The following is a 12,911-nucleotide window of genomic DNA, read 5'->3' as shown; positions in this document are numbered from 1 at the left end:
TTATTCATATTTCTATGAATTTATGTGTTTTGATTTATTGAGAGGGAGCGTTATTTGTATGATTAAAGGGGAGAAAAATTACTGGTATATTTTTTTGTTGATAACAAAAGGGGGAGAAGTATTTTTGGTATTATGGTGGTTTGTCATCATAAAAAAGAGGGAGATTGTTAGCTTTAGGGCTTCAATCAAACCAAGTATTTTGATGATAACAAACTCAGATTTTTTGTACTAACATTTTTAGTGCTTCAGAGTCACTATCTTGTAGAGCTCGGAAAGACGATTCCAACGCAATTTGAATCACTCAAATCGAAGTTCAAATGAAAAAGTTATAAGTAAAAGAAGATTGGAGAGGAAATCCAACGTGGTAGTGACACTTGGCACCTTGCCGACGTGGCACATAAGCGGTCAATATTGATGATATGGCAGCTGACATGGCGAATGACGTGATATATCACTCATATCGTGGTTATTGTGATAGCTGTTTTCACTAATTAATATCACTAATAATATGTTATTAATGATCTAACTGATATCTATACTATCAATAATCTCAGTTGATATCATGCTAATTAGCTGATAGCTACATCTATATAGTAGTATGCTATCATTGGTACTTCTAATCACGCCGATAGCCATGCTATAAGTGGTAACTTCTTCATTGATAACGTGCTATCAATTTTGGCTTTCTATCATCGATAAATGCTATCAGTGGAAAATTCTATCATTACTAGTTAAACTGACCACCCTATTTGTCTCTTTTTCTTTGTCCATTACAAACGTTAGGTTACGGTCCTTTTTTTTTATTTACTCTCAAGAGCACTTCCCATAGAAACATGCGAAATCAATAACAAACTAAACCATTCTTTCTTCGTTTGATTTTGTAAAAATAATATTAGGTACACAAATACACCAAGTATTCAATTTGTGCCCTTCATTTTATCCATCTAAGCTCTTCTTCAAGGTTTATTTTTGATAGATATCATGTTCGTAGTTTGATTGTCTATATATGTTCGTAGTTCTCATTTTCTGAGGAAAATTAAACTTATTTATATAAATTTCTCATTATCTTATTTCAAACTTAATAAAAAAGTTTTCTAAAAATGGTGCAAATTTTGGACTAAAAAAACTAGTTTCTTTCAAATTTGTTTTCATTTGCATTTACATTTAATGTTTTATAATAATATAATGAAACTTTGATGATTGATTTTAGTGTTAAGTCACTTATGAATTGGATACTTTTCACAGTCTTCGGTACGTGTCGTGTCTTCAATTGTGTTTAATGATGATAAGTGAATGATGTGTTTACAAAATTAATTCTATTAATTAATTTTAAATAAAACTAATTTTAATTTTAATTAAACTTTTTAATTAAAATATTAATTTAATATCTTAATATTAAATTAATAAAACACAAATTCCACGAATATGATTCGATTTTATATAATTAATATTTAAATCATAATTTAAATATTAATTGATTATCCAATTTTGTTTAATTTCGATAAAATTAAACGTTTCAATTGCATCGTATACAATTAATTGAAACCTTAATTTGAATTTGAATGTTTCAAATTCATAACGCTCATTTCAAATTTCATCCAATAATACTCAATTTATTAAACTAATTTACGAGCTAGTAGAGGGACCTAATGGACCTACAGATCATGAGCTCCAACGATTTGTAATTAATCGGTTAAACTTTTTAAACCAAATTAATTACTATTCGTTAACTATTAAGACATACCACGATAGCAATTGTTAGCAGCTGATAGTTTACAACGATTAAGACATACCATTAATTGGTTAAACTCGTCTACAACGATTTGTAATTGATACATTTTCATTATTGGAATCAACCTTGAAATATTAACGGTTAAGGCTATTAGCAACTATTCGTTGGAAAAGAGAAGATGTTGTTATGTGTTAGTCTCTATGCGTCGATGGTCATGCGTTGGAATGGAGAATATGCTCAAGTGCGTACACAATGACCATGTGTTCCTGTCACAAGTTTTCTTGCTTTCTCACCAAGTATAACGAGAACGCAAGTTTTCTGGGATGATCTGAGGTCGAACACAGGGACTTGTAACTAAATAATGTTTATGAAGTTATGAGTTTGAGACGATGAATAAAAGTAAAAAGATAGAAGTTAATGGATTATGCGCTACTCTTACTCCTAACTAAACAGATTGGGCAATGGAAGTTGAACTATGAGAATTGATAGAGATGTGGCAACTGTTAACGCATAATAAGGTGACTTCATTATGTTTGGTCGCTAGAGTAATCCCAGCTCGCCACACTAATGCATCACACACCTCTCAGTGGCTAGTTGCATGCTTATATCTCTATAATGCATGGTTATATCGAGCATAAGATCGTTCCTATCTCTAAGAATAATGCTTACTTTACTATAGTGTATTCCACTACTTACCCTCTCGAGCAGTTGGTTATAGCTAATCAGCTCATAGACAAACATTGCGACAACCTCACATCTAGAAAAGAGGATTAACTCACTATACTTATGTAACGCACACCTCTCGGTGGTTTCCTTCATGCGTTATATTCTAGGCCGCATGACTGAGTATGTGACTTGTCTTCGATACTTAAATAAACGATTGATGTAAACGATGATAAAGAAGAATAAGATGGTGAAGATGGTGCTGAAGGAAGTAATAGATGCATTGAATACAAAATGTATTAATATCTTAAGGAAAAATATAATACAATACAGAGATAGGAGGAGAGGTGGAAGGCTAAATGTAAGTATCTCTTGCTTTTCATCTGAAATGTGTCAAGGCTGCTGTTGGTGCCATGGATGGATGGTGAAGAAGTCTCTCTCGAGCTCTATCTCTGGTGAAACTCCGATCGTCACTCGGAAGGGGCTGTGGATGTGAAGAATCCTCAAAGAATGTCTTGCTCATGCTCTCATATGTGATCTCAAGAATCTGCCTAAGGCAGAAACTCAGATGGTTTGAAGTGAAGACCCAAGGCTCTATTTATAGAGCTCAAACACCGAAAACTCTGATACCCCATTCTGACTCACTGCTGCTTCTGCCGCGGTATGGGAAATGTCAGCATCACCTTATCTTGTTGATACTCCCAAGGTATTCGTTCATGCTTGTTTCTCCTGAAGTGTCAACGCATTCCACCTACCTTGCGATTAGTATTCTATCATGATTATCATTCCGTGGACGCATCATTCCATGCGACGAACTAGTTTTTATGACGATCAACACATGCGGCCAACCTTGTGGCAGTCTGGGACTGACGCATGCGATCAATTCCTGCAATAGCTGCAAAAATAGACACTTTGATGTAAAATAACGCATGATAGAGGGTTAGTGAAGATTTTTAGTGCTGGTCGACGCAAGCTCACTTTTCCACATGAATTCTTGGTAATATTAACACATATCCTGTTTATTAGCCCTCAACTTGTATTTTTACAAGCTATCAACAGCTATCAATGATACTTTTATAAGTAGATATCAACATTGAAAGAAAACCAATAACTTTGAAAGACTGGGATATATCAGTGATGGGAAACTATTAGTGGCTAACACTGATAGACTTTCATAAATGACTATCAACTTTGAAAGATTAATACAATAGCTATCACTGATAATCTTCTATCATTGATATTACTGATAGCAGCTATCGGTCGCTGTCACTAATAAGTTTTCATAAATTAGAATCAACCTTGAAATATCAACACTTAAGGCTAGCAATGATAGACTTATATAACTAGTTATGAACTTTCAAAGAAACCCGACGTACAAATTCCACCTAACTTCTATCATGGATATATATATCACTCATATCGTGGTTATTAGTGATAGCTTCTTTCACTAATAATATCACTAATAATATGTTATTAATGATCTAACTGATATCATACTATCAATAATCTCATTGATATCATGCTATTAGTGATAGCTCTCTATCATAGTAGTATGCTATCATTGGTAGCTTCTATCACCGATAGCATGCTATAGGTGGTAACTTCTTCATTGATAACGTGCTATCAATTTTGGCTTCTATCATCGATAACATGCTATCAGTGGTAAATTCTATCAATTATAGTTACTGACCACCTTATTGTCTCTTTTCTTGTCCATTACAAACGTTAGTACGGTCCTTTTTTTTTTATACCTCTCAAGAGCACTTCCATAGAAACAGCGAACAACCAAACTAAACCATTCTTCTTCGTTTGATTTTGTAAAAAAATATTACGGTACACAAATACACAAGTATTTCAATTTGTGCCCTTCATTTTATGCCATCTAAGCTCTTCTTCAAGTTTATTTTTGATAGATATCATGTTCTATTGATCTGTCTAATATTGTTCGTGTTTCTCATTTTTGAGAAAATAAACTTATTTAATAAATATTCTCATTTCTTATTTCAAACTTATAAAAAATGTTTCTAAAAATGGTGCAAATTTGTGGACTAAAAAACTAGTTTCTTTCAAATTTGTTTTCATTTGCTATTTACATTTAATGTTTTATTATAATAATAATGAAACTTGATGATTGACTTTTTAGTGTTAAGTCACTTATGAATTGGATACTTTCAAGTCTTCGGTACGTGTCGTGTGCTTCAATTGTGTTTAATGATGATAAGGATGAATGATGTGTTAGCTTTACGGCTTCAATCAAACTAAGTATTTTGATGATAACAAACTCAGATTTTTTGTACTAACATTTTCAGTCTTTCAGAGTTACTATATAGTAGAGCTCGGAAAGATTATTCCAACGCAATTTGAATCGCTCAAATCGTAGTTCAAACGAGAAAGTTATAAGCAAAAGAAGATTAGAGAGGAAATTCAATGTGGCAGTGACACGTGGCACCTTGTTGATGTGGCGGCTGATGTGGCATACAAACGGTCAATATTGCTGTCGTGGAGAATGACGTGGCACTCCAATCGATCACTTTTTGCTGACGTGGCACATGATGTGGCAGTGGCATGGCGACCGTGGACGAATGAGATAATGACAAGTGGCGGTCACCCAGCTTCACGCGCGGACGCGTGCGTGCGTCGCACGTGCCTGCGGTTTCTTCACAGAATGTGGCGCGTGACGCTCAATCTCCTCCCCTGTGTGCGTGGTGCCCATATCATCCGGCTATTTTTTTATTTTGATTTTGATTTTCTTATTTTTCTTTATTTTTCTGATCCAATTTTCTTTAAATTCTCACCAAATTTCAGCATTTTCAATTTTGATTTCCTTCCTAAATTGTCATCCTTCAAATCCTTTTTATTCTCCAAATCTCAATAATTTCAATCTTTCAAAATTCCTCTCTTAATTACAAATCCTTTCATTTTCTATTTTTATTCAATCTCCATCCTTCATTGACACACCAAAAAGCTATCAAGTCTTAAGCTCTCAATTCTCTCAATTCTCAAATTCTTGTCCTCCTTGCTCCTAAATTGGCCTAGAGTTATTTTTGTGAGTTTTTTTGGAGTGCTCAACTTGTGAATTTGGTTTTCTTTTAATTTTTGGGGAGTGTATTAAGGTGTGGGTACACCTTGGGTTGTGAGAAAAAGAAATTGGTTTGATCTTGAACCAGTAAAAAGAATCTTGAGTTTCTCTTTAGCCTAAGAAAAAGAGGGTCGTGTGTCGGTTTGGTCCTCATCTGCAAGAGGATCACTTAGTGAAATACCCAAGAAGGAGTCTTGGAGAGTGGAGTAGGCAATTTGCCGAATCACTATAATTCCCGGTGTTTTCTATTCTTCTCTCTTTTATTTCTTGTTTTCAATTTCTTTTGCTTCTTGTCTTAGTTATTTTTTAATCTTTCCTAATTACATGATTTAATTTTTAGTATGTTATTTAAATTTATCCTTGATTAATTGTCTTTAAATTTGAAGTTATCATAGCTTGCATGATTTAAGTTTTGTTTTGCATAAATTTTCTTTAATCAAATTAGTGGGTTAACTTTATTGAGCATTGTTTGAAGATAAAATTATTTTTTAAAAATTGGTAGTCAACCCTATTCACCCCCATCTAGTGTTGCCTTTAGATTCTACAATTGGTATCAGAGAAGGTAGCTCGATTTTCTTATTTCAAAAAGGTTTTGTAATTTTTTTTTATTTTACATTATGTTTTTTTTAATCTTATTAAATCTGGAATTTTTCTAATTTTTGCAAAAAGTTTGAAAAATTGAGTTTTAAAAGCTGTTTTCATTAGAATTTTTTTCTTGAAAATTGGTTATTAAAACCTTAATTTTTTTTCTCTACTTCGTAATCTTTGAAATCTTTTTTATTAAAATCTAAATTTTGGAAAAGTATTTCTCTTTATAAAAGTCTTTAATATATATTATATTGTCTTCATTTTTCGAAAAACTTAATTATTCGAGCTTATGGTAACTATTGGAATAAATGGGTATGGTGAAGGTCAATCTACCACTAGGTCACCTTTGTTTGATGGAAATAATTATGCATGGTGGAAAACTATGATGAGAATTTATTTGATTTCTATTGACTATAATCTATGAGAAATTGTTTCTAATGGTCTTTTAATTCATACTAAGATAGTTGATAATAAAGATATTCCTAAGGAAGAAAAAGAGTTTAATGATGAAGATAAAAATAAGTTTTCTATTAATGCTAAAGCCATGAACTACCTGTTTTGTACTTTATGTCCTGATGATTTAATCGAGTCTCTACATGTAATTCTGCTAAAGAAATTTGGGATACGCTTGCTTGAAGTAACTCATGAAGGAACTAATCAAGTTAAAGAGTCAAAGATTAGCATGTTAGTTCATAATTAAGAATTATTTAAAATGGATGCAAATGAAACTATATCTGAAATGTTTACTAGGTTCACTAATATTGTTAATGTTTTGAAGGGGTTAGGAAAATCTTATACCACCTCTGAAAATGTGAGAAAAATTCTTAGATCATTGCCTAAGAGTTGGGAAGCTAAGGTGGCGGCGATCCAAGAAGCAAAAGACCTCTTAAAACTTCCACTAGAGGAGCTCGTTGGATCTCTCATGACACATGAGATAATCATGAAGGCCAATGTGGAAGAAGATGTCAAAAAGAAGAAGAGCCTAGCATTAAAAGTCCACTCAAGTTCAAGAGAACTCTGAAACTGAAGCTGAACTAAATGATGAGGATTCGCCTTACTGACCAAGAAGTTCAAAAAGCATTTAGGAAAAGAACTTCTCAAAGAAAGTCAACAATCAAGAAGGCAAAGGAGAAAAGAGCAACAGAGATACAGTCATCTGTTTTGAATTGCAAAAACCCGACACGTGAAATGGAACTGTCCTCAAAGAAAAGTCATTTCAAAGAAGAGCAAAAAGGTCATGAAAGCTACTTGGGACGAAAGCGATGAAGAGTGATTCTGAAAGCGAGGAAGTAGTAGCAAAATCTGTGCATTATGGGTTTTGGAGATTGACGACGACGATGATATGAGGTAAGTCCTGAAAATCTACTTTTGATGAGCTCATTGATGCCATATAATGAAGTTAAAATTGAATTTGAAAAATAACGTTGCAAATATATGTCTTTTAGGAAGAAATGCTAAATTAGCTCTTGAAAATAAATAATTTATATAATTGAGCTAGATAATCTAAAAAGAAAAATGAAACATTAGAAAAGATCTTAGATTTATCTAAATCAAATTTGCATGCTTAAAAGAAGAGTATAAATTATTAGAAAATTAAAATTGAAGATATTTCAGCTACTCTTTTAAAGTTTACAAATGGGAAAAGAAGTTTAGAAATCATGATGGGTTAAGCAACAATGCAATATTGATATAAAAGTGGCTAGGCTATAAACCTCACCAAAAACAAAAAATTTACAAACTACTTTGTCAAAGAAGGTTCTATTATTTGTATGCATGTGGAAAACATGGTCAAAAGCTTATGCATGCAATTTAAGAAAAATCAATATTATGAATGAAAAGAGATGGATTCCTAAATTTGTTTAGCTAACCCAAGGACCCAAACAAATTTGGGTACCTAAGGTTACATCTTGAGAATTAATTCTCTCAGGTATGTTTGAGATCCGTAAAGAATAAGTGGTACTTGGACAGTGGATGTTCAAAACATATGACTGGGGACCACACAAAATTCACATACCTAGAAAAGAAAGATGGAGGATATGTACCTTCGGTGACAATAAAAGGATAAGATTGTTGGCAAAGGTAATATTAGTAACGGTTCGAATTTTCTTATTGAAAAATGTTTTGTTGGTTGATGGTTTAAAGCATAATTATTAAGTATTAGTCAATTATGAGATAAAGGATATAGAGTAATTTTTAGTGATAAAAAAAATTATACAATAGAAAATGCATGTGATAGAAAAGTTCAGTTTGTAGGAAATAGAGATTAAAAATTTTATACTATTGATCTATTAGATTGTCCTATAGTAAAAATAAAGTGTTTTAATCTGGCATTGCATGAAGATTCGTGGTTATGGCATAGAAGGTTAGTCATGCTAGCATGCATTTAATTTCAAATATTTCTAAGAAATCCTTTGTTAGAGGTCTTTCAAAATTAAACTTTGAAAAAAAGATAAAGTTTGTGATGCTTGTCACAATATAAACAAACTAAGTCTTCTTTCGAAACCAAAAGAAAATGGTTTCTACTTTTAGACTTTTGCAACTGTTACATATATGGACCTTTTTGGACCTACTAGAGTGCAAGTCTAAGATTGGAAAACTTATCTTTTGTTATAGTTGATGATTTTTCGAGAGTTTTACTTGGGTCTTATTTTTTATCTCATAAGGATGAAGCTTTAAATATTTTATTAGCTTTCAAAAAGAATCAAAATTGAAAAAGGTTTTATGATTCGAAATTAGAAGTGATCATGGAGGAGAATTTGAAAATGCTTCTTTGAAAATTTTGTGAAGTAAAAGGATTTCTCATGATTTTCCTCTCAAAAAAACCTCAACAAAATGGTGTTGTAGAAAGAAAAAATCGATTCTTTACCAAGAATTAGCTACCTCCATGGCTTAATGAATATGATTTACCAAAATCTTTTTGGGCTGAAGGCTGTTAATACTGCATTCTTATGTAAGTGATTCGTGTTTTAATAAGACAAGTTTAGATAAAACTCCTTATGAGCTTTTTAATAAATAAACTCCAAATATTAGCTATTTCAAAGTAACTTGGTTGCAAATGTTTATTTTGAAAAGACAAAGGAAACTTTGGAAAGTTTGAATGAAAAACCGACATTGGCATATTCTTAGGACATTCTACATGTTAGTAAAGCATAATAGAGTTTTTAATAAAAGAACTCATGTACTTGAAGAGTCAAATGAAATGTTGTTTTTATGAAACACATGTTGCCATAATAAAGTTTTTGCTAGTGATGAATTAGAAATACCTGTTGAAGATCTTAGTTTAAAGATAGGGAAAGCAGTATCAAATGAATCTCAGAAAGAACCAGAAAAATCCCTCCCCCAGGATTGGAGATTCTCCACTTCATCATCCTCAGGAGTTAATAATAGGTGATGTATTTCAAGGGGTAAGAACTCGCTTTTCTTTAAATGCTTTAAAATAATGTTGCTTTCGTGTCTCAAATTGAACTAAAATCCTTAAAAGATGCTGAATCTAATGAGTTTATGGTTAATTGCTACAAGAAGAATAAATCATTTGAAAGAAATAATGTGTGGGAACTAGTCCCGCGTCCTAGTGATCATCCTGTTATAGGTACTAAATGGATATTTAGAAATAAAATGATGAACTGTAATATGTTAGAAATAAAGCTAGACTAGTTGCTCAAGGCTATAGTCAAGAAGAAGGAATAGATTACGAGAAACATTTGCTCATGTTGCTAGATTAGAATCTATTCGCATGCTGCTTGCATTTGCATCTCATAAGAATTTTACTTTATTTCAAATGATGTAAAAAGTGATTTCTTAAATGGTTTCATAATGGAGGAAGTGTATGTTGAACAACCCTTGATTTTGAAAACTTTGATAATCTAAATCATGTTTTTTAAATTAAATAAAGCACTTTATGGTCTTTAAACAAGCTCCTAGAGCTTGGTATGACCGTTTGAGTAAATTTTGCCAAGAAAAATGGTTTAAAAATGGGACTTATTGATACTACTCTTTTATCAAAATTAAAGATAATGATATTTTATTAGTGCAAATCTATGTTGATGATATTAATTTGGTGCTATTAACTCTTCTCTTTGTGAAGAATTTTTTAACTGTTATGCATAGTGAGTTTGAAATGAGCATGATGGGAGAACTTAAATTCTTCCTTGGGCTTCAAATTAAAACAACTTGAAAATGGAACTTCATAAATCAAGAGGAAGTAAACAAGGGATCTACTCAAAAAGTTTAAGTTCGATAATGCAAAAGTAGCAAAGACTCCACTGAGTACCATTACAAAACTTGATAAGGATGAAAAAGGTAAAAAACATAGATATTAAAGCTTATAGAGATATGATCGGATCCTTTCTTTACTTAACTACGAGTAGACCTGATATTATGTTTAGTGTATGCATGTGTGCTAGATTTCAATCATGTCCTAAAGTTCGCACTTGCATGGTGTAAAAAGAATTTTTAAATAGTTGCTTGGTATCGTTGATTTAGGCTTATGGTATCCTAAAATGCATCTTTAGATTTGATTGCATATTCTGATGCTGATTTGCTGGTAGTCTAACTGATAGAAAAAGTACTAATGGAAAATGTCCATTCTAGGTAGTTCTTTAGTATCTTGGTATAGTAAAAAACAAAATTCTGTTGCATTATCTACCACTAAGGCTGAGTATATTGCTGTTGCTAGTTGTTTTTCTCAAGTTTTATGATGAAACAAACGTTGCGTGATTTTTGTTTAAACTTTGAACAAGTACCAATCTGTTGTATGAATACTAGTTCAATTAATTTAACTAAAAATCTCATTCAACATTCCAGAACAAAGCATATAGATATTAGACATCATTTTCTTCGAGAGCGTGTGCAAAATAAGAATATTGTCATTAATTATGTTAATACTGAGAACCAGGTAGCAGATATTCTTACAAAGGAATTAAATAAAGAAGCCTTTTGTAAAAAATAGACTTGCACTTGGTATTATTAGAATTTTCTAAATTATGTTTGATAGGGGGAGCATTATTCATATTTCTATGAATTTATGTGTTTTGATTTATTGAGAGGGAGCGTTATTGTATGATTAAAGGGAGAAAATTACTGGTATATTTTTTTTGTTGATAAAAAAGGGGGAGAAGTATTTTTGGTATTATGGTGGTTTGTCATCATAAAAAGAGAGGAGATTGTTAGCTTTAGGGCTTCAATCAAACCAAGTATTTTGATGATAACAAAACTCAGATTTTTTGTACTAACATTTTTAGTGCTTCAGAGTCACTATCTTGTAGAGCTCGGAAAGACGATTCCAACGCAATTTGAATCACTCAAATCGAAGTTCAAATAAAAAGTTATAAGTAAAAGAAGATTGGAGAGGAAATCCAACGTGGTAGTGACACTTGGCACCTTGCCGACGTGGCACATAAGGGTCAATATTGATGATATGGCAGCTGACATGGCGAATGACGTGGCACTCTAAACGATCTTTTTTTGCTGACGTGGCAATCGTGGACGAATGAAATAATGACAAGTGGTGGTCGCCCAACTTCACGCGCGAATGCGCGCGTGCACCGCACGTGCCGTACTCCGCATCTTCACGAGAATTCAATTTCACCGTGCGGTTCTTGACAGAATGCGGTGCGTGACGCTCAATCTCCTCCCCTGTGTGCATGGTGCCCATATCACCAGTTATTTTTTATTTTTATTTTTAGTTTCTTATTTTCCTTTAATTTTCTGATCCAATTTTCTCTAAATTCTCATCAAATTTCAGCCTTTTCAAATTGATTTTCCTTCCTAAATTGTCATCCTTCAAATCTTTTTATTCTCCAAATCTCAATAATTCCAATCTTTCAAAATTCCTCTCTTAATTACAAATCCTTTCCTTTTCTATTTTTATTCAATGTCCACCCTTCATTTGCAATCATATCCAATGGCCAAAATTTATCCCCCTCGCCTATAAATTCAACTTGATTTTACTCTCAATTCTCTCTACTCTCAAATTCTTGTCCTCCTTGCTCCTAAATTGGCCTAGAGTTATTTTTGTGAGTTATTTTTTGGAGTGCTCAACTGTATTTTTAGCCTTCAAGAGGTAATACTGTGAGGTTTCTATTAATTTTTGGGAAGTGTATTAAGGTGTGGGTACACCTTGGGTTGTGAGAAAAAGAAATTGGTTTGATTTTGAACTAGTAAAAAGGATCTTGGGTTTCTTTTTAGCCTAAGAAAAAGAGGGTCGTGTGTCGGTTTGGTCCTCACCTACAAGAGGATCACTTAGTGAAAGATCGCTTGGAAATACCCAAGAAGGAGTCTTGGAGAGTGGAGTAGGCAATTTGCCGACCACTATAATTCCGATGTTTTCTCTTCCTCTCTCTCTTTATTTCTTGTTTTCAAATTTTTTCTTCTTGTCTTAGTTTTTTTTAATCTTTCCTAATTGCATGATTTAATTTTTAGTATGTTATTTAAATTTATCTTGATTAAATTGTCTTTAAATTTGAAGTTATCATAGCTTGCATGATTTAAGTTTTGTCTTGCATAAATTTTCTTTAATCAAATTAGTGGGTTAACTTTATTGAGCATTGTTTGAAGATAAAATTATTTTTTAAAATTTGGTAGTCAACCCTATTCACCCCCATCTAGTGTTGCCTTTAGATCCTACATGATGATGGAAAAGATGTTTAATCTATTTCTTGGAATGAAGAGATGATGTTATGCGTTGGATTGATGATAGATATGTGCGTGCACACCTTACTAGCCGAATACAAATTCTCTTAAGCTAGACCTAAGTATAAATCTAATAAAGTGTCCTGGTAAGCCCAGGGTCGAACGCAAGGACTAACGCAGGTTTGGTCTTTGGATCTATTGCAGAGGTGTCCTAATTGT

The sequence above is a fragment of the Benincasa hispida genome, chromosome 3, assembly GCF_009727055.1.
Source record: "Benincasa hispida cultivar B227 chromosome 3, ASM972705v1, whole genome shotgun sequence".
NCBI classification, from domain to species: domain Eukaryota; kingdom Viridiplantae; phylum Streptophyta; class Magnoliopsida; order Cucurbitales; family Cucurbitaceae; genus Benincasa; species Benincasa hispida.
Note: the sequence above shows the minus strand (reverse complement) of the source record.